Consider the following 25,523-nt stretch of genomic DNA (forward strand, 5'->3'; position numbering starts at 1 on the left):
GTGAATTCACAAACCTACATGTTTCATTCTCCAAAATATTTTAATGACACTTCCAGATCCATTGTGTCAGGTTTTGCTGGTGTGCACTACTGGAATAAAACTAATGAACTCTTTTCTGGGTTTCCCCATAACCTACTGTAATTAATTTTCATTTGTTCATTCACTCACTCATTAATTTGCTCATGTGTTGATGTAGGTATATATGTATGAACAGATTTGACTTTGATCATACAGATACAAAAAAAAAAAAAAAAAATGAAATAGAAAAATAAGAAAATTTCCAGTGGAATTTGCTTTTCCTTTTTTCCACTGCATGATTTGATTACACTGAACTTTGATGAATATGGGTCATGTATATCATGTAAAACAAAATTGTGATTAGGGGATGATGACTCGAAACTTTCATCAAGCACTGTTTTTTTTCAGTTTATTCTGTGATTCAAACTTTCAAACATGCATTTAGGTGGACTGGTCACACTAAATGTCCTATACACTCACTGTCCACTTTATTAGGAACACCGGTACACCTGCACATTCTTGAAATGATCTCATCAGCCAATTATGTGGCAGCAGCATAATACAAAAAAAAAAAAAAAATCATACAGATACAGGGCAAGAGCTTCAGGTAATGTTCACATCAAACATCAGAATGAAGAAAAAGTGTGATGTCTGTGATTTTGATCATGGCATGGTTGTTGGTGCCAGAAAGGCTGGTTTGAGTATTTCAGAAACTGCTGATCTTCTGGGATTTTCACACACACCAGTCTCTACAGGTTACACAGGATGGTGAGAAAAACAAGCAAACAAACAAAAAATTGAGTGAGTGACAATTCTCTGCATAGGAACTGTTAGGCCGCCACTCTAATTGTGTTTAGTTAATCTTTTCTGTAATAATAATAATAAAAGTAATAATGTAAGTCTCTGACATTAGTGGAATACTGGAGTGCTGTAGGCGGGAAATGATGTTAACACAGACTTTATTTCTCACTTTGGGCTCCTTTTCAGCTTTACTAATCTCATTCACTCGCTCACACACTCATACACACGTGCTCTGGTCAAGAGAGATCCCTCTCTTCACTCTCTCCCTCCTTTCTATCCTATGATGTTAACACAGACTTTATTTCTCACTTTGGCCAAGTTTACATTAGACCGTATCTGTCTCGTTTTCTTCGCGGATGCACTGTCCGTTTACATTAAAACGCCTGGAAACGCCGGGAAACGGGAATCCGCCAGGGTCCACGTATTTAATCCAGATCGTGTCTGGTCCGGTGCTGTGTAAACATTGAGAATACACGGATACGCGGATACGCTGTGCTGAGCTCTAGCTGGCGTCGTCATTGGACAACGTCACTGTGACATCCACCTTCCTGATTCGCTGGCGTTGGTCATGTGACGCGACTGCTGAAAAACGGCGCGGACTTCCGCCTTGTATCACCTTTCATTAAAGAGTATAAAAGTATGAAAATACTGAAAATACTGATGCAAATACTGCCCATTGTGTAGTTATGATTGCCTTTAGGCTTGCCATCCTTCCACTTGCAAGTGGTAAGTGACGCGCATACCCGATATGCACTAGGATAACACACACAGCGGCTCAGTCCCGAATCACTGCTCGTGCGCTTCACTCGCGCGCTCTGTGAGCTGCGCAGGGCCGGAGTGCGCACCCTCCAGAGGGCACTCGCTGTTCAGGGCGGAGTGATTTGGAGCGCAGGATGCCTGCGGAGCTGAGCGTATCCGTGTATTGGCGTTGCTGTGTGCACTCAAATCGTGTATTGGCGTTGCTGTGTGCACGCTAATCGTTTTAAAAACGTTAATCTGATGATCCGCTGATACGGTCTAATGTAAACCCCACCTTTGTCCATGGTTAAAAGCATTCTCCAGGTAAAACTGAATTTAATTGTATTTTATTGTCATTAAATTGTATGAGCCAACATACAGAGAGAAGGTGAAGTGGGTCAGAGGATTACAGTAGAAGCAACAGTCCATGGAGGAAAACAAAAGAGATGATTTTTGACCCCAGTAGGACTCACAGTCCCACGCTGATCAATCTGTGCTCTTCTGCTAGTGTGATCATGGAGACAGTCTTGGGGTGCACATGACAGAGGATCTTATCTGTGCCAGAAAATCCCAACCGTGTCTCACTTTTCTGCAGAGACAGGAGAGCAAACCTCACCCCTCCGAGCTTCAATACATTTAGGGGAACCGTAGACAGCATCCTGTGCAGCTCTGTGAGTATCTTCTCTGAAAAACTGCATTCTGTGTCAAAGCACAAGCCGCTAGAACACATAATGAAAACCACTGGAACCATCATCAGAGTTTCTCTTACCTCAGTTGAGGATCTTTACCAGAAAATTAGCCTAGTAAACTAGACGCATCCGCCTAGCGGCCAAAAATATTTTTGCCTAGCGAATGGGTCTAGCCTCGCACCATATAAACAAAAACACCCCGGGCATCAAATCGTGCCAATCATAACGCAAGGTTTTTGTTTGGATTCTTTGGGCGGGCTTTTGCAGGAGTGACGACAAGGCTGTGCGATGCTGGAGAAAGCACAGCAGGAAAGATGGCTACGGCTAGTGAACAGCGCTAGTTTGACTCCCCTTTGGAATCAGTTTTAGAAGAATTAGACTTGGAGTTTTCGTTGAAACATGAGCAGGAAGAGGCTCTTCGCTCATTCCTTTTCAAGAAGGACGTTTTCGCTGTTTTGCCGACCGGCTATGGCAAAAGTCTGATCTACCAGCTGGCTCCGCTCGTAGCCAAAAGGATGGGGCTAGTTTGTGCAGTATGAAGAATTAATAAACAGCTTTGAAACATTACTTTTTGATTGTTTCTTATTTTCCCGTTATTTTAAATTTAAAGGAAATTATTTCACCAAACACCACTAAATAAAAATAAAAACTCAAAAACAGTTTAAGCAAACCCTTGAAAAACACGAAAAAAATAAGAGTGTATGTTAAGTATGTGGTACAGACTCCAAACTTGTGGTCATTATCTCCAAACTTCTTAATATCTAGAACCTGTTTATTAATTAATAGGCATTTTGAAAAATTATTTATTTCAAGGTCTCCCCCACTGCTTTCTGTCGCTCTGACTACGTCACAGTCACTGTTGCACTGATTGGTCAGAGTGTTGGCCTATACTCACAGAGACAGTTTGAAAGACAGCGGGTTGTCCCTACCCCCCCCGTCGGAAATGTCTACGGATCGAGGCCAGACTAAATATTCACATTTAGTCTGGCTTGCCAGGCTACCAGAAAATATGAATTTTAAAAAAACTACCCACTTTATGCATGTTCCCTCCCATCCTGCTAACAGAATACTTAATAATCTGCTCATCTACATGAGCTAGAAAGCTTTCCAGAAAGGTCCACAAAAAAGACTTCTTATTCCCAGCAACCATTTTTATCTGTGCAAAATGGGGCAAAGTGAAAGGGATGAGTGAAAGAAGATAGATAGATAGATAGATAGATAGATAGATAGATAGATAGCCTTGGTGTGTTAAAATCTTTCTCCTTTCTACACAAGATGGCATAGTCCGTTATCTTACTGTGGGCCAAGTACTAGGATCCTGCACACACACCCCAGAGATATAGACTTCTGTCATTATATAAATAACACTTTACACAATTATACAGGCTCGATCTGTTCTTCAGTCATACATACATAGTACATTTATATTCACCGATCAGCCATAACATTAACACCACTGGCAGGTGAAGTGAATTACATTGATTATCTCGTTACAATGGCACCTGACAAGAAGTGGGAAATATTAGGCAACAAGTGAACAGTCAGTTCTCGAAGCGTTATTGCCAACTTAGTAACTTTTTTTAAATAAAAAAAAAGCGACTAATGACAAATCTTGTGTTTTTGGACAAATCTTAGCTACTTTCAAAAGACGATATCTTTGTCTCCAGAGGATTAAAAGGTTTATTCACTACAGGGCAGATGAGGCCGAATCATCCCTGACTGAAAGCGAAACATCCTTCTTGTGGTTGGTTTCCCAGGCAGACAGAGGCTGTGCACTGTGGGAGAGAAAAAATAAGGAAAACACCTTGTCTCTTCAAGCTTTCTCTCTGAGTAATCATTTTATATGTAAATATAGTAATTATCACTGCACGGTTGTTTTCTTTAAAATTATGTGCATGCTGATTTTGTCAGATGACACTGAGGTTATAAAATAGGAATTTTCTCAGTGCAGAGCAGCAGCGTGAAAATGGCTTGGGTGTGACTGCTGGTGAACATGTTGTTTTAATAGGCCATGTTTTAGTCACTATTTCATACTCGTTCCATTGCCTGATAACAGAAACAGAAAAAAAAATGTAAATGAGAACAGCTTTATTGGGAATTAGGCTGTATTAAAATTATGTCCGTCACCAGCTATGCGGTCACTGAGGTCCAGACCTCAGTATTTTTTTTTTCAGAACTAAAGAAAAAAGGCAGCTGATTAAAAAGAGTGAACTTCCCTGATAAGATGACTGCATGCTGTCCAAACACATCTTCTCGCCAGCCATCATCACATGGTCCATTGTTGATGTTATCAACTGTGCATTGATGGAGACTTGAGTGCAAAGTGTTCTGCATAAATTGCACACCAAAGACACCTTCAAGCCCTCAGTCTCATCCACAGTAATAACACTGATCTTTAAACTGTCCAAATGGAGACATTCTCACCAGCAGAGAATGGTCTTCAGGTGATGTGAAATCATGAGCAGCACTTGCTCACCTTCTCAATATCCCCTCTTTTGTCTGGATCACCTTTCTACATTCAAAGCGTCCCTTACAGGCCCCAGCAAGGATCGAACTCACAATCTCTAGTTTATGAGACCAGTGCTCTTACTACTGAGCCTTGACTCTTTCACAGTGGCTGAAGATTAGGGCCACAGCAGAACCTTGAAGCTCCTGTGCCAATCCTCAATAGAGCCCACAGAAACTGCTATAACATCACTCACAACTTTAGTTCCTAGCTGCAGTTAGCTTCTGTTTACTATTTGCCTCACAAAAAATGGACACACATTTTAAATAATGTGGTGTGTCAATCATAGAGTGGGCTGTGGGCTGTACATTCTGGCTAAACACACTGAGCAGCAGCCAGTGGTTTTCAGGTGATGAGAACTACAACCAAAAAAATCTAACCAGTGTTTTTGGTTCTTTTTTTTTAATGTAATTTTCTCAACCTCTTGCTTTTTCCATGCATATCTCATAGACTTCTTGCCCCAAGTTTCCAAGCGCTATATAGTCCAAAACTGCAATTGTGTAACCAGGAACTTACAAATATGTGCAGCATGATAAGAATCCTTAGAGTTTTAGCTGCAGTCTTTTCATTGATATCAACTCACTCACTGATGTAGAACTGACTTGAAGAAACAGTGAGAGCTCTCAAGCAACAAATGATAAGGCACCACTTTTTTTCAGGCACAATTCTCTACCTTCAGAAGGTAGGTCAAAGGCCCCAGTGAGAATTGAACTCACCACTCCTGGTTTACAAGACCAGTGCTCTAACCACTGAGCTATGGAGCCTTAAACAAGTACCTCTCTATTGATCCATGCAAAATTACTCAAAATGATTGGCGCGACGACAATGGTGTAGTAGTTAGCGCTGTTGCCTCACAGCAAGAAGGTCCGGGTTCGAGCCCCGTGGCCGGTGAGGGCCTTTCTGTGCGGAGTTTGCATGTTCTTCCTGTGTCTGTGTGGGTTTCCTCCGGGTGCTCCGGATTCCCCCAAAGACATGCAGGTTAGGTTAACTGGTGACTCTAAATTTACCGTGAGTGTGAATGGTTGTCTGTATCTATGTGTCAGCCCTGTGATGACCTGGCGACTTGTCCAGGGTGTACTCCGCCTTTTGCCTGTAGTCAGCTGGGATAGGCTCCAGCTTGCCTGTGATTCTGTAGAACAGGATAAAGCGGCTAGAGATAATGAGATGAGAATAAAAATAATTAAAAAAAACATATTGTTTACTGAATGAGAAGGGCAGGGAAGATTGAGAATCCAGCAGCTATGGTTTGTTTACACCCAATATTAAAACTTGAAGCATCTTAGCAATCACCACAAAGACGCCTACAAAAAGCAAGAATCAGAGACAGTTTCACTAACTCTTTACATGCCAGCAGCCAAATCAGTTTGTCTGACCACCACTTTACTGGAATTAAACTCGCAAGCAAAAGTCACGTGACTGAATACAACCTTTGTTCTATTCCAGGTTAAGCATTTGCAAAGAACAATTGAAAAACTTCTCTGTGGATTGTCGGTGAATAAAATGGCAAGCTCGTGGTCGCAAACTGTGACTGTATGGCAGGCTTTGGAGAAAACTTTTTTGTCCTTTCTCAAGATCTGCACCAGCAGCTCAATACAGGCTATGAACAGGAGTGGAGATAATGGGCACCCCTGGTGGACACCAGAGCGAACATCAATCACTTTTGTGAAGTGCCCATTTACCAAAATTCTGCTGCAAATATCTTGATACAGCAGACCCACCCACTCTTTAAACCTCCCTGGAAAACCCATCTTTTCCAGTACCTGAAAAAGATACTGGTGTGAGACCCGATCAAAGGCTTTCTCAAAGTCTAAATTTATAACTAATAGCTGAAAGTTTATGTCCCTCGCAAAACAGATGGCGTCTCGAACAAGCACTCGGCTGTCCGTGAGCTTCCTCAGGAGGATGGCACAGGCTTGATCCGGGTGGATCACGTCTTCTAAAACTGTTGACATACGTCGTGATAGTTTGCTAAAAAGCTTACAATCAAAATTTAAAAGGATGATTGGTCTCCCGTTCCTCAAGTCTGTCTTGTCACCTTTTTTGCACAGTAAAGCAACTATCCCTATCCTGAAACTGTCTGGAAGTCGAGTCAATCTTTCAAATTCTTTAAAATCAGTCAAAATGTCATTTGCTAAAACATCCCAAATGGTTTGATAAAATTCCAGAGGGAGTCCAACCGCTCCTGGAGACTTTCCTTGTTTAAAACCTTGAAGACAGTTTTGCAATTCTAAAATAGTAAAATCCTTGACTAATACACCATGACTGTGTTTTTTTTTTTTGTCTAAAAAACTTAAAACTTCCTGCACTGTTTCAGATTGCACAACTTTACTTCTGTAGATGTTTTCATCTCATCTCATTATCTCAAGCCGCTTTATCCTTCTACAGGGTCGCAGGCAAGCTGGAGCCTATCCCAGCTGACTACGGGCGAAAGGCGGGGTACACCCTGGACAAGTCGCCAGGTCATCACAGGGCTGACACATAGACACAGACAACCATTCACACCTACGGTCAATTTAGAGTCACCAGTTAACCTAACCTGCATGTCTTTGGACTGTGGGGGAAACCGGAGCACCCGGAGGAAACCCACGCGGACATGGGGAGAACATGCAAACTCCACACAGAAAGGCCCTCGCCGGCCCCGGGGCTTGAACCCAGGACCTTCTTGCTGTGAGGCGACAGCGCTAACCACTACACCACCGTGCCGCCCCCTAGATGTTTTCATGTTAATTTAAAAAAAAAAAAAAACTCTAACATGCTTAAATGAGATACGCAGAACCTTTATTTTTAAATACATTTCTGAGTGGATAATATCTCCGTCCTTGACCCTTGTTTGCTGCATAAATGGGAATAAAAATATATATTTTTTGAGAGTTAAAATTGACCACAAAGTTGGCATTTGAGCTGCCCCGCTGAGCCAGCCAGCCCTGAGTGTGTGACGTCACAGCGGTAATCGGTTTTAAGGCAGAGGCCTTTGACAGCTATAGATCAAAGTCATATAAAAAAAAAATATGGTGAAAGGGGCTTTTGTGTGTGTGTGTGTGTGGGGGGGGGGGGGGGGGGGGGGGTCCATGCAAAAAGCTTGATATTTCTAACAATTGCCCACCAAAAATTTACAGCTCTATCAGAGCAAAGCCTGCAAAAATAAGTTGATCTCATTAACATTCCTCTCCACAGAAATCTTTAGTAAAAGGTGAAAGATTTATGCATCAATGAAGAGAAACCTGAGCTACACTTAACACTGGATCAGGCTAGTGAAACTGTATAGAGTGTTTTCACATGACGTCATCAAACCGGAAGTCGGCCATATTGGAGTCATTGGACACATCAACAACAAAGCAATCTTTGTGAATGTTTCAATAAACAAACCAAATAATGGTGAATTACTGCACAGTTTTGGGTTGCCACAATCGCTCAGATTGCGAGAAACATCTGCACTTCCACCGATTACCTAAAATAATTGAAAATCAGGGGGAGGAAAACAGAAAATTGTCAGAGGAGTGTCGTCGTCTCTGGCTTGCCAAACTAAACCAGGATCTGACCGACAAAAATCCGCACAACATAAGAGTGTGTTCAGTTCACTTTGTATCAGGTATGAGGTTTTTTTTTTTTTAAGTTTTGATCTATGTCTTAAAATTAAACATAACACCATATTTCTCCTGTCTAGCTGTGATGGTGCTTCTGTATGTTCTCTTGAGAGTAAGCTAAAGTTAAAAATCACATTCAGCCATCTGCTGTCAGCTGAGGTAGGCCCACAGGGGATGTGCACGCATGACCTACAGTATATCACTGTACATGTAATGTACACAGTACACACCTTTGCTTTCACCAGACATTTGTCACCAAATTTCCGTGCTTTTCATTCCCTGACCCAGTCACAGCACATCTGGTTCTAGGCTTCTAGTCCCTTGAAACACTTCAGATCCTCAGCAGTGTATGGACTTGGCAAAAAAAAAAAAAAATAGTTGATGTTTGGGTATGTTACAGCCGGCAGTAACACGTTGTTTTCACTCGGTTTCTTTCCCATTTCATATGGTTCCAGGCTGTTGATTAACTGCAGTTTCCCCAGATAGTAGACTCTTACACTGGGCTCTAGGCTTTCTACATATTTTCTTGCAGTTTCTGTCTTTTTATTGTAAGTCTCTTTAACCAATACCATGATAAAAATTGTGATTTTTTTTTTCTAGAGTGAAATAGAAACACTGTTTACAGAAATCAAAACCTCTAATATGGTACACATCTAGAACTTTCATGCTTTGGTGATGTTGGTGAAAACACTACTGGAAGTCCAGAAAGCTGGTCCAGGGTAAGGTGGCCTGGGCCAATCTCTTGCATCTTTACAGCTTTCTTAGCCATTGCAAACAGGCAGAGAAATAAATAAGCCAGTAAGTAAATAAAAAGAAAGAAAGCAGAAGGTAGATGTTATGTGATCTGTCTTATGAAAAAGTATTACTGCAGACTAACAGTCCAGTTGCTTGTTAAACATGGAGAAAACCAGAAAACAGGAGACTAGACAAAAAAAAAAATATTTTTTTAACTTTTTAAACAAAATAACTCTTTCTAGGACTACTATAATATCACGCAGATGCATGGAATAGAAAAAGCAAGCCCCAGTTCTACAGTAGCTCTTTGCTATTATCTACTTTTACAAAGAAAACACAAACATTAAACTAAACTATTTAAGAAAAAAAAGTTTACCCTTTTTTTTAAAACAAGGGCACCATTCTTGGAAATACTGCAATACCAGGTTGATGCATGGAGCAGAAAGAGCAAGCCCTTATTCCAACTCCCTGTTCTAAAAATCTGCTTTAATATATCTTCCTCATTTAGAGAACATATCAGATATTGAACTGATAAAATACTACACTTGATCTTAGCCAAAAGGCCGAGAAGCGATAAAATTTTATAGTGAGCAGCTTTAAATAAACCACTTCCAAATATTAAACTCCAGAAAGGTAAACACAGCTAGACTCCGCCCCCAACAGCTGGATCCTTTTGAAGAGAGACATCGGCTTGGTGTGTGTGTGTGTGTGTGTGTTGGGGGGTTCCATGCAAAAGGTTCGATATTTCTAACATTTGACCATGAAACATGTCCAGCTCTACCAGAGCAAAGCCTGCAAAAATAAGCTGAGCTCATTAACATCCCTCTCCCCGGAAATGTTTAGTAAAAGGTGAAAGATTTGCGGTCAGTGCAGAGAAACCTGAGCTGCACTGAACACTGGATCAGGTTAGTGACACTGGATTGGAGGCTGGGAGACTCTCAGCGCTGCCGCTGTGATGCTTGGAGTTGTGGCTGAGGAGCTCATTACGGAAACACCTGGGATCTCCTTTAAAAGGAGGAGCCTTTGGGAAATGGCGGGGGCTTGGAGCTCATCACCTGCTGGCTTGGGTTTGGTTATTTGTTATAGCTTTGTTTTGTATTTGTTTTTTCTTTCATGTTACAGCTCTTCACTCCACTATCATCACATGCTTGCACTGTCTAACACTACTGATTAATTGCCTTACTCACACCATTCATTCATTTAGTAAATATTTCTATTGTCTTTAAGTAAATGAATTAAGATCTTCAGTCTCTGTCCTTGTCCTCTATCCTTTGTTGTGATTTGTGAATCAGTCGGAACACTAAGTCATATCAAAAGGCGCGGTCACGTGACTGCAGCTGTGTGAGCTTTGAACCCTGACATTACAAAAGTATAAGTTTAGAAACACAAGCCAAATGTGACCAACATACAAATAAACAACTCAAAGCACATTTCAATGAAGCATTAAACTTGGATGAGCCAGCAGCAATATTTCTTTAAAAATATTCTGATCACTGGACTGAAAACCTAAATAATTATTGACAACTTTTTCCTGGGGCTCGAGGCAAAAATATTCGCTTGTGCTACATCCTAAGGCAAAGTTTAATTTTATAAAATTGAGAGCATCATTATTAGATCATAGATGCCTCTAAACTTTAAGCTAACACTATTTGTTTTCTCTAGAAATGTATTTTCATTGGCGAACGGCTGCTTATATTGTTTCTATTGTAGACTGGGTCTGTATGTGATTATATATGACACAGCCGGGGCTGCATTACAGCTGTGAATTTTGCACATTGGGAAAGAAGTGGACGGTGGTGTTCCCCCCCCCTTTTCGTGAGTTGTAGGTTGGCTTGTTGGTCTAGGGGTATGATTCTCGCTTTGGGTGCGAGAGGTCCCGGGTTCAACTCCCGGACAAGCCCAAGTTTTACCTTAAATCCTTAAATGGTCGATCTGGACCGGGGTATCAGGGATTTCACTTGGCTGAATTGCTCTTCAAGTGCTCATCTCATGAAAGTTACATCAGAAGGTGTGACGTGCTCAAATACGCTGTAAAGTTGCCGGATAAATCAAAAAATGATTTGGAAAACTGCTTTTTTGCATCTGAATTCTGTTCCAAAAATCACTCAAAGCTCGGCCGCCATTATTAGTTCGCTGCGATTTACAGGTCGGCGGCGCTGCACGCGTGACATCGTTTGCGCCAGTCCGTTCTTTTGTTTCCACACGGACTGTATCCTATTCTCTGCAGTGGCGTGCGTTCTTGATACCGAGACTTTTGAAAAAGACACGAAGGCTCTTCGAACTCGTCCTCAATCGTTGGCTCTTTGGATTAGGATGACATCGAACCTTTTGCCGCGGAGAAAGAAGCGGATGGATTTTTTTTCCTAATTTATCCTTTGCTTTGGATGGTTTGGCTCGTTGGTCTAGGGGTATGATTCTCGCTTAGGGTGCGAGAGGTCCTGGGTTCAACTCCCGGACGAGCCCAGGCTTTACCTTAAATGGTTGATCTGGACTGGGGTGTCAGGGATGTCGCTGGAGTGCGAGTCTAATGAAAGTGACATCAGAAAATCCCTGCCTTGCCCTGTGTGATGTGCTCGAATACACTGTGAAGTTGGCAAATAAATGAAAAATTGGTTTGGGTTCCTTTTTCTTCACCTGAATTGAGGAATGTGTAAAGGACATTAGGCACTGGATGCTTATTAATTTGCTTCTGCTTAACTCTGACAAAACGGAAGTACTTGTCCTGGGACCACATGCAGCTCGAAGTAAGTTTTCTGTTTCCACAGTCACTCTGGATGGCCTTTCTGTTTCTTCACGTGTAGCAGTAAAAGACCTCGGAGTGATTATTCACCCCAGTCTTTCATTCGAAAATTCGAAACTCACATTGGGAAGGAAGTGGATTTTTTTTTTTTTTTTTTGAACTGTCTTTAGATTCAGTCTTGGTTGAGGAAACTCTTCGCAACCATCATGGTAATGGCTCACAGAATGTGACGGATTGTGACCGGACATCCGAACCCTCCCAAGCATCTGTAATGGGCCATGGCAATCCAGGCTCTGGGTTCCACCACTTCCTGATGAACTCGCAGTGTTCGCACCAATCCAGCTGCAGGCACATCCATGAGGGCTCACCAAGCTCAATGCCTGCTGGGACGTTCGTACCTCATCACTCACATTACGGATTTTAAAATATTTTACACTATTGCTACAGAACTTGAGAATATTTATAGCTTATCTACATTCCAGAACTCAGCTCACAATCTCTCATTTTAGAAATTTCTGTGATACATTTATTACTAAGCTGCTCACAGTTTTTTTTTATGTGCAAACTACATCAAGAAGTAACACTTTGCCTAAGGATTCAAACACAAAACATGAAGATAAAAGCAGTTATTCTCATCTCATTATCTCTAGCCACTTTATCCTGTTCTACAGGGAACAATGTCACTTTCACAACTAGACAATGTCAGTTTCCTCTGTATCTGCTGGACTGTCTGTTGTTCTGTATGGAGAGTGCATGGACAGATAAGCATCAGACATTTCAGTAACTCTATAACTAACAGGTTCACTAGTTATCTACAATTTGTAAGAAAGAGTTATATTCTTAATTATGGCAGACATCTAACACAAGCATGCAAACGTACAGACAGGCAAAGATAGACACACAACAAAGCGACTAACTTGCTGAAATATTTTTTGCAACAAATCTCACAGTTATGGGACCCCAACAGAAAATCAGTCACCTTGTTAAACACTTTTTTTCATCAATCTTGAAACAAACATACTTTTAGATAAAGAATCTATAGAGTAACAAACTCCGAAAAGCAGAAAGTTATGTCAGTTGAATAGACTGAGCAGCACACCACCTCTGAGGTTCTAACTGATCCCACTCAGTAGTTTAGGCCCTTTTAGGGTTAAATGGGTATCTAATGTATGAACCCTGCTTTTGACCTGAGTAAAAAGGTTGCATGCCACAAATAACACCTATTATGGATATAATAATTGCATATTAATTATGTAATACTTTTATACCAATTCCCTATATGTGGTTTCAGGGCTCTTTTTATGCGCAAAGTTCCCCTGCATAATTAACTATGAAACAGCAGCCTACAAACATTACAACAAGCCCAGATTTATGAATTCATATCTGAACTTGTATATTATTACCAAAAGCAAGACTTAGCAAATTTTGCAAAGTAGCCTCCAAATACTACCTGACAATGGGCATTGATGGAGACTTGAGGGCAAAGTGCTTTGCAGAAATTACACACCAAAGACAACTTCAGACCCTCAGCAATCTCCAAACTGTCCCTATGAGGCCCTTCTGAGCAGCAGAAAGTGGTCTTCAGGTGATGAGAAGTCATAAGCAGCACTTTCCAGTGTCAGTGTTTTCAATATCCCCTCTTTTACCTAGATCATCCTTCCACCTTCAAAGCATTCCTCCCAGTGAGAATTGAACTCACAATCCCAGGTTTACTAGATCAGTGCTCGCAACACTGAGCCATGGAGCCTTAACTCTTTCACAGCTGCTGAAGCTTGGGGCCACAGCAGAACCTTGAAGACCCTGCACTGGGGTTATGATTGTGAAAGTGTTTTCAAAATTTCTACTTTCCCGATGTTGCATTTGGTGAACTTTTACTCATATATTACTTTTTTGAAGTTATTTTTATTGGGTCATGCAAAAACCTCCCGCACCCAACATCACCTCACTTTTGATAAATACATGTATATTAAAGAAATAAATCATGATTATAAAATAAATTCATTGAAAAATGTGCAAAGTACTTTTATATAACAATAAATTGCTTAACAATTGTTGTAATAATAATTATAATTTTAATTAAGTATTAATTAACAATTATAATTATTATTACAACAATTGTTAAGCAATTTATTGTTATATAAAAGTACTTTACACATCTTTCAATGAATTTATTTTATAATCATAATTACTATTTGCCTCACAAAAAAAGGACACATTTTAAATAATGCAGTGTGTCAATGGACTGTACATTCTGGCTACTTTCTCAAGTATTTTTCAAATTTTTACATAAAAAATAGATTTTGACTTAGTTTCTAAGAGCAATGTTTGTTTCCGGAGCATATATCCAAAACTATTCATGATACGGATTTGAAACTTGGTATACATATTAACAAGGTGATGCAGATGTGCCTTTTCATACTAAGAAATTTGAGAAATTTAAATTTTTCATGTTTCCATAGAAACAATTTCAGACTGTCTCTCAGGTTAGTCTGAGGTTTTGTTTCCAGAGCAGAACTTGGAAACTATGAGTGGTATGGTCTTGAAAGTTAATCTGTGTACATCTCTGAGTAGTTTGCCATGATCGTATAGTGGTTAGTACTCTGCGTTGTGGCCGCAGCAGCCCCGGTTCGAATCTGGGTCATGGCAAGAAAAAAAAAAAAAGCTACCTGAGTAGGCATAATTTTGGGTGGCATGGTGGTATAAGTGGTTAGCATGGTTGCCTCACAGCAAGAAGGTTCTGGGTTTGCAGCCAGAGGGGGCCTTTCTGTATGGAGTTTGCATGCTCTCCCTGTGTCTGGGTGCTCTGGGTTCCCCCACAGTTCAAAGACATGCGATTAGGTTAATATGGGATGGCCTTGAGCGAGGCACCTAACTCCCAACTGCTCCCCGGGTGCTGTTAGCATGGCTGCCCACTGCTCTAGGTATGTGTGTGGGTTCACTGCTTCAGATGGGTTAAATGCAGAGAGGAAATTTCACAAGTGTATGATGAATAAAGTTGTGCTTTCTTTCTTTTCTTTATGTGTTGATTAAGTAATGTATATGTGCCTTTTGAGACGAAGAAATGTGAGAAATTTTAATTTTTAGCTCACCTGGACCAAAGGTCCGGTGGGCTTATGCCATGGGCTGCTGAGGTCAGTATAAAGAGGTAGGGTTGGTTTCCTGCAGCAGAACTTGAAAAATGTGACAAATAATATCTTGAAACTTGGTATATAGTTGGTATATAGGGTGAGGGATATAGATGACTCTGTCTTCTTGTCTTTTTTAACTTGTAATTTTCTCAACCTCATGCTTTTTCCATGTACATCTCATGGAGTTCTTGTCCTGAGTTTCCTAGTGCTATGTAACCAGGAACTTACAAATATTTACAGCATTATAAGAATCCTTTAGAGCTTTAATTGAAGTATTTTTGTTGGTGTCAAAGGCTCGATGATAGAGACTTAAGTGTAACATGTTTTGAAGAAACTTCTCCTTCCTCAGCAGCAAGAACTCACAAGCACCACTTCTCTCAGGTCCCAATATTTTTAGATCAGAACCTGAGACGTGATCTTTCTCCCTTCAGGTCTGTCAAAGGCCCCAATGAGGATTGAAGGAGGAAATAAGAAACACAAATAAATAAAACGCCCAGTTTCTTTCTCTCTCTCTGTGCAACCTTCACTCAATCCAGCAAACTTCACACACAAAATGCATCACACCTCTTAAGGCCTAATGGCTTGGAGACATCTTTCATAATATTACCAAGAGCAGCAGCTGGTTTGTTCCTCACCTCAATGAAATAACAGGCTTCATTATTACAAAGTAAATAAATCAATCACATTGTAATAATAATAATAACTTGTCATACTAAATTATTTGTCATGATTTATACTTATTTACAGCAATTTCAGATCAGCCCAAATCTCCTAATGCAGCAAAACCACTTATAAAACAAATATAACAGGGAATTTAAACATTTAATAATGTATTGATTAGATTTTTACAGATTAGAATGATTAATTTTTCATAATTCCATGAATTCTGCTGACAGTCGGAGTTGAAGACAGGTTCAAAAAAAGGTTGACAATGTCTTGCATACTGAAATATACCGTAAAGATACTGATCGCAACACCTTTTTACATTATCAGAGTTACCATCCACCTTCTCTTAAACGTAGTTTACCTTATAGTCAATTGTTGAGAGTGCGCAGGATTTGTAACAACGAGGCAGTATTTGAGCAACAAGCAGGGGAATTGTGCGAAAGATTCCGCGACAGGGGATATGCGGGCCACTTGTTGGACAATTGCTTAGAGCGTGTGCGCAATATTCAGCGCTCAGATCTACTTACTAATAGTGCTAGACATAACCGTTCTAACATTATTCCTCCTGTCACTCTAGTATCTACGTATGGTCATATCTCAAATGATTTGAAAACTATTGTACAACGGCATTGGCATATTCTGCAGAGTGACCCAAATATTAGTAATTCTTTTCAGGATCTACCACGCAGTTGTTACAAAAGAGCGCCAAGTCTGCGTGATAAACTAGTGCGGTCGCACTTCCCTGCATTCACTCAACCGTTTTTATCTTTTCCTCCACGTGTTTCACAAGGTAATTTTAAATGTTTTAACTGTGCAGCATGTAACTTTATGCTTACAGAAAAAGAATTTACGCACTCTAAAACAGGAAAAACGTATAAAGTCAAGGGAAGAATTACTTGTTTGTCTACCTTTGTCGTTTATCTTTTGACTTGTCCTTGTGGAATACTTTATGTGGGTAAAACGAAGAGACAGTTAAAAACGAGAATTTTTGAACATAAATGCTCAATAAGAAAAAACGATGAAAAATCATCTGTGGCAAGGCATTTCCAGTCTGCTGGCCATGACGCTAGTATGTTGAAATTTATGGGACTAGAGATGGTTTATAGGTCTCCACGAGGGGGAAATAGAGAGAACCATCTCTTACAGCGAGAGGCGTGGTACATTTTTAATTTGAATACGTGTATACCGAATGGGATGAATGAAGAGCTATCCCTGACTTGTTTTTTTATGAAGGTAATAATGTACTGATGGCTATACTGCATTGCATAATTGTAAATATGCACATAATGTTTGTAATGTTTTGTGAATGTATTTTTCCAATTGAAGGATTATTTTGACACATGGTCTAAATACTTCATTGTCATTGGTTTGTTGTAATGGGGTGTGGTAATGGGTGTGGGTATTTAAAAATGTTTTTGTGGTTACATTGTTGCACACTGAGGAAGGCACACGCCGAAACGCGTTTGTGCAATAAAAGGACATTATATGCAAGGTGCGGCCTTTTTCTTTGGAAAGTGTGTTCATCTAAGCCTTTGACACTTAAGAGGTGTGTCGTTCAAGTGTAGCTGATGAAAAAAAGCAGAATTTTGATCCATTGTAGCCCAAAGTCAGCAGGACACTTGCAGAATGAATGGGTTTGATTTGTACCAACAAAGAGAGGTAACTTCAAGCTGACAGGACAGTTTGGTGTCTGCTCCATACATTTTGCAAAAGATAAATTTGTGAGGCAGATTCACATAGAAGGATTTGATTGATGTCTGGTACGTGGAGCAGTTCCTACAATCTGGAAACAAAAGTCAGAAGTGCCATCCCAAAGAGCTCACCGCACAGGAAGGGTCAAGCTTGCGTTTAACCTGTTGCTTGAATTTATGAGTTGTCCATCGGCGTCGCCAGACCCATTTTACTGGGGCACATGCCCCAGTATATATCTGCTGTGATCCAGTAAAATTTCCTGATCACATTTCAGAAACAGTAATGTATTTGGCACTGCAGAATAACCGTACACTGTAAAAAAAAATTGCAGCCTCATTTAGTTATGTCCACTTACTACCTCTCTTTAACACAAAGAGCTCTGACAATTTTTGGATTTTGAACTCAACTTTATGTAACATGGGCAAGGGGTTGCTCGATTGGCAGTAGGTGCCTTTAATGGGTGTGGTGTAGCGTAGTGGACGTGGTTGAAATTAAGATCAGGTGCCCTGGCAATTGGCATGACACCTTAAGAGTAGCAGCGTTTCCCACTCGTGTTATTTTTTGGGGCTTTGTCTGCCTGTCGTCGTGCTTCACCTCTGTCTGGTTTGTTTGCCTTGCCTGCCTGTCGTGGTGCCCCATCTCCGTTTGGTCGGTTTGCCTCCTTATGAGCTGGCCTCTTGCTCACTGGCCTCGTGTTTTGCATCTCTTTGGAGAGAAATCCACGTTAGTGATTTGCTGTAATCCTTCGTGCTGCCGTAATCCTGTGGCGTGTTGTGCTCTGCCTGTGTCCAGAGAACGTAAGTGCCGGTTTTCTTTCTTTTTAACGCGTCGAGCGTTTATATACATTACATTCATGCGGGATGAATTTATTGTAGCGTGAACATTGGTGATTGGCTGAGGACCGCAAAACCTAGTGCATCAACTTTGCTGTGAAGGCGACCGACTAACCCCTGATTCTACGTTGTGGCTGACATTCATACAGGTAGTGTAGGTTTTAACATCTTACCCCGTTCAGACTGCCTCTGTGACCAAAGTTTGTAAAATGACAGCCGTGTGAACCTGATTTTGGTATATTATAACCATGTTTCCTTGCAGGTGGAGCACTCTACGCCACCCCAGCCACTGTTTTTCCTGTGCCCCATTTTTAGTTTAAAGTGTGTGCGTGTGTCCGTGTGTCCGTGTGAGAGGTCGGCTCACGGTGTGTATTTGGTAGTCGCTACCGGTGGGCTGGGTGTTTGCATGCTTGTGTGTATGGTGTGTGTATGTGTGTGCGGTGTGTAAGTTGTGGGTCATTTGGGTTAGTGTTGAAGGGTAACAATTTTTGGTTTTGGCCACTTTGTGTTTTCGTTGCTTCACTGGTTTGTTTAAATTTATTTTCCTTTTTCTTTGTGTGGCCATTGGTATGCAGTGTAACCACAGTCAGTGATTTGTGCATTTTTGTATTGTTTTCTTGTCTGCTGAACTGTTTGAAACATTAAGATCTGTCCATTCTGATTGTTGTTGCCCTCAAGGTGTGTAGCCCAAGGACTGAATGTGTGTGTGTGTTTTATTTATATTTTTATTGAAAAAATAAATTGTTTATTTTAATACTCCAGTCTCTCTCTCTCCTTTATTGTTCCCTTCATTGGGATCCCCTGCTTGTGGGTTTGGTTAATGTTCAGATTTAATAGTAAACTGTACTGGTTGGTACTCCCCCTGGGGGTTACATTTATGAGTTTTAGAAAGTAAAACTTATTGCTATCCATTGTGTTGACTATTTGAGAATTTCGCAGATTTGTATGTGTTGATTGAACTTGGGTTTGTAAGTCATCAGTTGGAAAAAAGGAGAAGAAAAATAAGGCGGGAATGGGGGATGGGAGCTACAGAAAAAAACAACTGTTTGCAGTGTCTTTAAGGCAACATTGAAAAATGGGAATACATTGCAGATAAGTCATATTTCGAATTCTATCCAAAATATACACATTTTTCAGTAAACAAGAAGGGACTTCTTCCACCGGCGGAAGAAGACTATTTCCCTAACAATGGCCTGTTAAAATAAGCGGAGCAATACAACACTGTACTGAGTGCAACTGGAAAACCCATGGGCGTCGCCACCATTGAATGTGAAGGGGACATGTCCCCCTCACATTTCATAATTCTTCGTTTGGACCCCCCCACATTTAACATAAAATATGAGTTCACCCAGCGCCGTTTCTATTGCTTCGTGAAAGAATCCATTCCACTTGATCGATAAGAGAATACACAGAGCACTGAAAATCCACTCTGGGTTTTCCGGGCGTTACCTACAACAACTCACCGCGCGCGAGTGAAGTGAATCTCAGCGCGAGCACAGAAATGTTGGTGCAGCTGCTCAAGAGTGGAGGAGGTGACGTCAGCCCCATTGCAACCTCACAATGTCTAGCTTTTGCTAAAACCTTATTCTTCTGTTCTATGCCCTCAAAATTAACCCTAGGACACGTTAAATTAATATTCAACTAAACAATGAAATAAGCTTAGCCTAATGGGGTATTCTTGGTTGATGATGAATTGTTTGCAGTATTTGCTCCGTCCCCAGACACAATGGACATGAGGAAATTCTTTACAAAGAAGCGGAAAGTCAGTCAGAATTTCCCCACAGGACAGGGTTTTTTGTCCCAGTGGAAATGTTAGTGCAGTTAGCTGGCTAGTCAATGTTAGATGTATCAGCTGTTAGGACTAGGACTGTTTTGGCCTCTAGAGGCCGCTGTTATTTCCTTTTCATGTCGTGTTTATTTTGGCCTCTAGAGGCCGCCACTGTTCCTGTGTTTTGTGTTTGTGTTAATTGCCTAATTATCTTCACCTGTGTCCTTAATTAGTTTGTCTATTTATACCCCTGAGTTCAGTCCTCTTGTCACGGAGTCTTTGTGCTGTTATGTTTATCTCCAGTTTCCTTTGTACTGTGTTTTATGATCTTCTTAGCTTTTGAATTTTTGCACTTTGCTTTTCTTTTGGATTATACTCTTTGGTTTTTTTTGTCTTTTGTTTTGCCCTGTATATAGTGTATATAGTTTAAATAAACCTTTTGATTCTTTTTCTACTTCCGCCTCACGCCTCTGCATTTGAGTCATCCCCCTGGTGGCCTAGTGGGGGTTTGCTGGATTATCACACCAACGAACCAGGTTCAAATCTCAGCAAAACCCTAACAGAAAGACTCCGTCATGACCGACTCAGCAGAGGCTGCTTCAACTGTCTACCCGGCCAACCTTCAGGGAATTATGGCAGCTTTGACACGCTTCGGAGCGACCATGGACGCTCATGGACGTACGCTCACCAGCCAACGTGAGGCCCTCGCTCGCCACGAGGAACTGCTTCAGCAAATTGGGAAAACCCTGGCACAGCTGACATCTCTGCCTGCATCTCCTGCTCCTGATCCAGTTCCTGCTCCCGATCCAGCTCCCACTCCTGCTCCAGTGCCTCCTGCAATGCTGCCTTCTTCACCTCGCGAACCCAGCCTTCCTGCACCACAGAGGTATGACGGCAAGCACAGTGAGTGCCGAGAGTTCCTTACCCAGTGTCAACTCACCTTTGAGCTTCAGCCTACCACCTACACTACGGATCGCCGCAAGATTGCCTTTGTGATCACCTTATTAGCTGGTAAGGCGCGAGCCTGGGCTACTGCTATCTGGCAAAGACAGGGACCTGAGTGCTTTGATTTCCAGCTGTTTTCTGAAGAGATGCTTCGGGTCTTCGATCAGGCAGACATCAGTACCGACGCAGCCCGAAAGCTCATGTCCATCCGGCAAGGAGGAAGCGTCGCAGATTACGCCATCTCGTTCCGAACACTCGCAGCAGTAAGTGGATGGAACGAGACTGCCCTGGTGTCAGCCTTCCACCATGGTCTGTCTGACCCCATCAAGGACGGTCTGGCCTCTATTGGATGCCCAAGTGACCTCGAAACCCTCATCTCACATGCTATTCGTCTGGACAACAGGATGAGAGAACGCCATCAAGCCTTGAGCCCCCCCAGCCTCCCTACCTCTACCTGGAGACCGTCTACCTCCTTCAGTGACTGTCCAGAACCCATGCAAGTGGGTCGTACTCGCCTCTCCGCATCTGAGAGGGAGCGCAGAAGGAGGGACAAGTGCTGCATCTACTGTGGCAAGCCTGGTCACTTCCGAGCATCATGTCCCGAACTCTTGGGAAAAGGACCGCCCCGTCCAGCCGAGGGAGGGTTGTGACGGGGCCTACCCTCTCTCCCGGACTCCCTGGCCAAGGAATCTACATCCCGGTCTCCATCTCCTGGGGTGAGTCTGTCCACTCTTGTCAAGCTTTGATAGACTCAGGGGCGGCTGGGAACTTTATGGATATTCACTTCGCCCAAAGCATCAATATTCCGACTGCACCTCTTGAAGTCCCACTGTCTGTGTCTGCCCTCGATGGCCAAGCGTTAGGTGATGGAAGAGTCACTCAAGTTACTTCTCCAGTCTTCCTCCAGTCTCAAGGTCACAAGGAAGAAATATCCCTGCACCTGATTCCTTCACCTGAGTTCCCAGTTATTCTAGGCCTTCCTTGGCTTACTCGCCACAACCCTCGCATAGACTGGGTAACAAGCCAGGTTGTGGAATGGGGCCCTGCATGCCATGCCTCTTGTCTGCTCTCTAGCTCTCCTGTGTCTCCTGCCGAGCCCCCTGATCTCACCGAGTTATCTCAAGTTCCCACAGAGTACTGGGATCTCAAGGAGGTATTCAGCAAGAGCAGGGCCGCCGTTCTTCCTCCGCACCGGGCCTACGACTGTGCCATCGACTTGCTCCCTGGGACTACCCCTCCTCGTGGCAGACTGTTTTCACTCTCTCAGCCAGAACGCAAGGCCATGGAGGAATACCTCAAAGATGCCCTGGTCTCTGGGTTTATTCGACCCTCCACTTCACCTGCTGGAGCCGGCTTCTTCTTTGTCGGCAAGAAGGATGGGGGGCTCCGACCATGTATTGATTACAGGGGCCTGAATAAGATCACTGTGCGCAACCGATATCCCCTTCCGCTGATGTCCACAGCTTTCGACCTGCTCCAAGGCGCCACCGTCTTCACCAAGTTGGACCTACGGAACGCATACCACCTCATCCGTATCCGACAGGGAGACGAGTGGAAGACTGCCTTTAACACCCCGTCTGGGCACTACGAATACCAGGTGATGCCCTTCGGACTCACCAACGCACCAGCTGTTTTTCAGGCCCTAATCAACGACGTCTTAAGGGACATGATTAACCTATACGTTTTTGTCTACCTCGACGACATCCTTATCTTTTCCAAGACCGTGCAGGAGCACCGCCACCATGTCCGCCAGGTTCTCCAGAGGCTGCTACAGAACAATCTGTTCGCCAAGGCCCAGAAATGCGAATTTCATGTTCCCGAGGTCTCCTTTCTGGGATTTATTGTACGGACAGGCCAACTCCAAATGGACCCTGCCAAGACCCTGGCCGTCCGGGATTGGCCTACTCCCAAGTCCGTTAAGGAGGTTCAGCGGTTCTTAGGATTCGCTAACTTCTACCGCAAGTTCATCAGGAACTTCAGTTCTGTGGCAGCACCCATGTCAGACCTCACCAAAGGGACAGGTGGATCTTATGGCTGGTCTCCTCAGGCAGAAAAGGCGTTCAAAGACCTCAAGGACCGCTTCTGCACGGCACCCATTCTGGTTCTCCCGGACACCTCCCAACCATTCATCGTGGAGGTGGACGCCTCGGACAGTGGTGTCGGCGCGGTGCTCTCTCAACGTTCGGAAGGAAAGCTGCACCCCTGCGCTTACTTCTCCCACCGCCTGAGTCCTGCTGAGTCCCGGTACGATGTGGGGGATCGAGAACTGCTAGCGGTCAAACTGGCCCTTGAGGAGTGGAGGCACTGGCTGGAGGGAGCACAACATCCATTCCTGGTTTGGACTGACCACAAGAACCTGGAGTACCTCCAGCAAGCCAAGAGACTGAACCCTCGACAGGCTAGGTGGGCCCTGTTTTTCAGTCGGTTTGACTTCACCCTCTCATACCGCCCCGGCTCCAAGAACACCAAACCTGACGCACTGTCCAGACTGTTCTCTGCCACTAACAGGGAGAATGAAGTCGGGCCTATTATCCCTGTGTCCCGGATTGTGGCCCCTGTCCGCTGGGGTATTGAGGAGGCTGTCCGACGAGCCCAACGCCAGGACCCCGGTCCTGGGATGGGGCCACCAGGCCTCTTGTACGTCCCACATCAAGCCCGGGCCAAGGTTCTCCAGTGGGGTCACTCTTCCCCTCTCACCGCCCACCCGGGAGCTCGGAGGACCCTGGACTTCCTGAAAAGACGCTTCTGGTGGCCTAACATGGAGAAGGAAGTAAGGTCATTTGTCCTGTCCTGTGAGGTTTGCACCAGAACCAAGAACCCACGACAGCGTCCCCAGGGTCTCCTGCATCCTCTGACCATTCCCCGGCGTCCCTGGTCCCACGTGGCAGTCGACTTTATCACGGGTCTTCCTGAGTCACAAGGTAACACGGTCATTTTGGTCTTAGTTGACAGATTCTCCAAGGCCTGCCGCTTCATACCACTGTGCAAACTCCCCTCTGCTCTTGAAACTGCGAAACTTTTGTTTAATCATGTCTTCCGAGTCTTTGGTCTTCCACAGGACATCGTCTCAGACCGAGGGCCCCAGTTCTCCTCCCGAGTGTGGCACGGGTTCTGCAAGGTCATCGGAGCCACTGCCAGCCTCTCCTCTGGGTTTCACCCACAGTCCAATGGTCAGACGGAGAGGCTCAACCAGGACCTGGAAACCACCCTGCGAGGCCTGGCTATGGATAACCCGACATCGTGGAGCACCTGGCTGCCATGGGCGGAGTACGCCCACAACACCCTGCAGTCATCGGCCACCAAGCTGTCGCCATTCCAGTGCCAATTCGGGTTCCAGCCACCTCTGTTCCCGGACCAGGAGGAGGACGCGGGGGTGCCCTCGGTCAACCAATATGTGAGACGGTGTCGCAAGACCTGGAGCAAGGTCAGGAAGACCCTCATACAGACCTCCAGAACCAACCAGACTCAGGCCAACCGCCATAGAAGACCTGCACACGCTTTCCGCCCTGGGCAGCGTGTTTGGCTGTCCACTAAGGACCTTCCACTGCGGGTGGAGAACCGCAAGCTTGCTCCTCGCTACATTGGCCCCTTCAAGGTGGTGCGCAGGGTGAACCCTGTCTCCTACCGGCTCCAGTTGCCCCGGACTCTGAGGATCAACCCCACTTTCCATGTTTCCCTGTTACGGCCCGTACTGACGTCTACGTATGCCCCTGCCCCTAGGAACCCCCCACCCCCCCGCATCTTCCAGGGTCAGACTGTGTTCACTGTGAATCGCCTGCTTGACTCCCGCCGGGTCCGCGGCGGGTTGCAATATCTGGTGGACTGGGAGGGCTATGGTCCTGAGGAGCGCTGCTGGGTTCCTGCTCGGGATGTCCTTGATAAAGAACTATGTCGGGACTTCCATTCGGCCCATCCGGATCGCCCTGGGAACGTCAGGAGACGCTCCTAGAGGGGGGGGTCCTGTTAGGACTAGGACTGTTTTGGCCTCTAGAGGCCGCTGTTATTTCCTTTTCATGTCGTGTTTATTTTGGCCTCTAGAGGCCGCCACTGTTCCTGTGTTTTGTGTTTGTGTTAATTGCCTAATTATCTTCACCTGTGTCCTTAATTAGTTTGTCTATTTATACCCCTGAGTTCAGTCCTCTTGTCACGGAGTCTTTGTGCTGTTATGTTTATCTCCAGTTTCCTTTGTACTGTGTTTTATGATCTTCTTAGCTTTTGAATTTTTGCACTTTGCTTTTCTTTTGGATTATACTCTTTGGTTTTTTTTGTCTTTTGTTTTGCCCTGTATATAGTGTATATAGTTTAAATAAACCTTTTGATTCTTTTTCTACTTCCGCCTCACGCCTCTGCATTTGAGTCATCCCCCTGGTGGCCTAGTGGGGGTTTGCTGGATTATCACACCAACGAACCAGGTTTGAATCCCAGCTAAACCCTAACATCAGCTAGCTTAATGTTAGCTATCATTTCATTCAAACCCAGTAGGCCTGCCTTACTGTAATGCCAAGAATGAGGTCAAGTCTGCTCTGATGATATTTATTGATTCCTTGTTTTGTCTGGTCTTTGCCAGTTTTCTGGAAAGTAAGATGGGAAATCAGTGTATGGGGAAGGAATAGTAGAAAGGAAAGCGATGGAGAGAGATGGATGTTATTCCAGGTGGATTGTGAAGGAAAGGGGGATAAA

General features: G+C 43.5%; 6 non-coding genes across 6 annotated transcripts; 2 read left to right on the forward strand and 4 right to left on the reverse strand.

The window, feature by feature from the left end:
- Window positions 1-5,443: 5,443 nt before the first annotated feature.
- On the reverse strand, window positions 5,444-5,516 carry trnat-ugu (transfer RNA threonine (anticodon UGU)). The gene has a single exon. It is a non-coding gene; the product is annotated as a tRNA-Thr (tRNA).
- Window positions 5,517-7,866: 2,350 nt separating this feature from the next.
- LOC132895908 (U5 spliceosomal RNA) lies at window positions 7,867-7,981 on the reverse strand. The gene has a single exon (XR_009655877.1). It is a non-coding gene; the product is annotated as a U5 spliceosomal RNA (small nuclear RNA).
- Window positions 7,982-9,459: 1,478 nt separating this feature from the next.
- On the reverse strand, window positions 9,460-9,646 carry LOC132897366 (U2 spliceosomal RNA). The gene has a single exon (XR_009656306.1). It is a non-coding gene; the product is annotated as a U2 spliceosomal RNA (small nuclear RNA).
- Window positions 9,647-9,844: 198 nt separating this feature from the next.
- Window positions 9,845-9,958, reverse strand: LOC132896433 (U5 spliceosomal RNA). Its single transcript, XR_009656043.1, has one exon. It is a non-coding gene; the product is annotated as a U5 spliceosomal RNA (small nuclear RNA).
- A 942-nt stretch (window positions 9,959-10,900) lies between these two features.
- trnap-ugg (transfer RNA proline (anticodon UGG)) lies at window positions 10,901-10,972 on the forward strand. The gene has a single exon. It is a non-coding gene; the product is annotated as a tRNA-Pro (tRNA).
- Window positions 10,973-11,462: 490 nt separating this feature from the next.
- Window positions 11,463-11,534, forward strand: trnap-agg (transfer RNA proline (anticodon AGG)). Its single transcript has one exon. It is a non-coding gene; the product is annotated as a tRNA-Pro (tRNA).
- Window positions 11,535-25,523: the final 13,989 nt, after the last annotated feature.

Source organism: Neoarius graeffei, chromosome 1, assembly GCF_027579695.1.
Source record: "Neoarius graeffei isolate fNeoGra1 chromosome 1, fNeoGra1.pri, whole genome shotgun sequence".
Classification (NCBI taxonomy): Eukaryota; Metazoa; Chordata; class Actinopteri; order Siluriformes; family Ariidae; genus Neoarius; species Neoarius graeffei.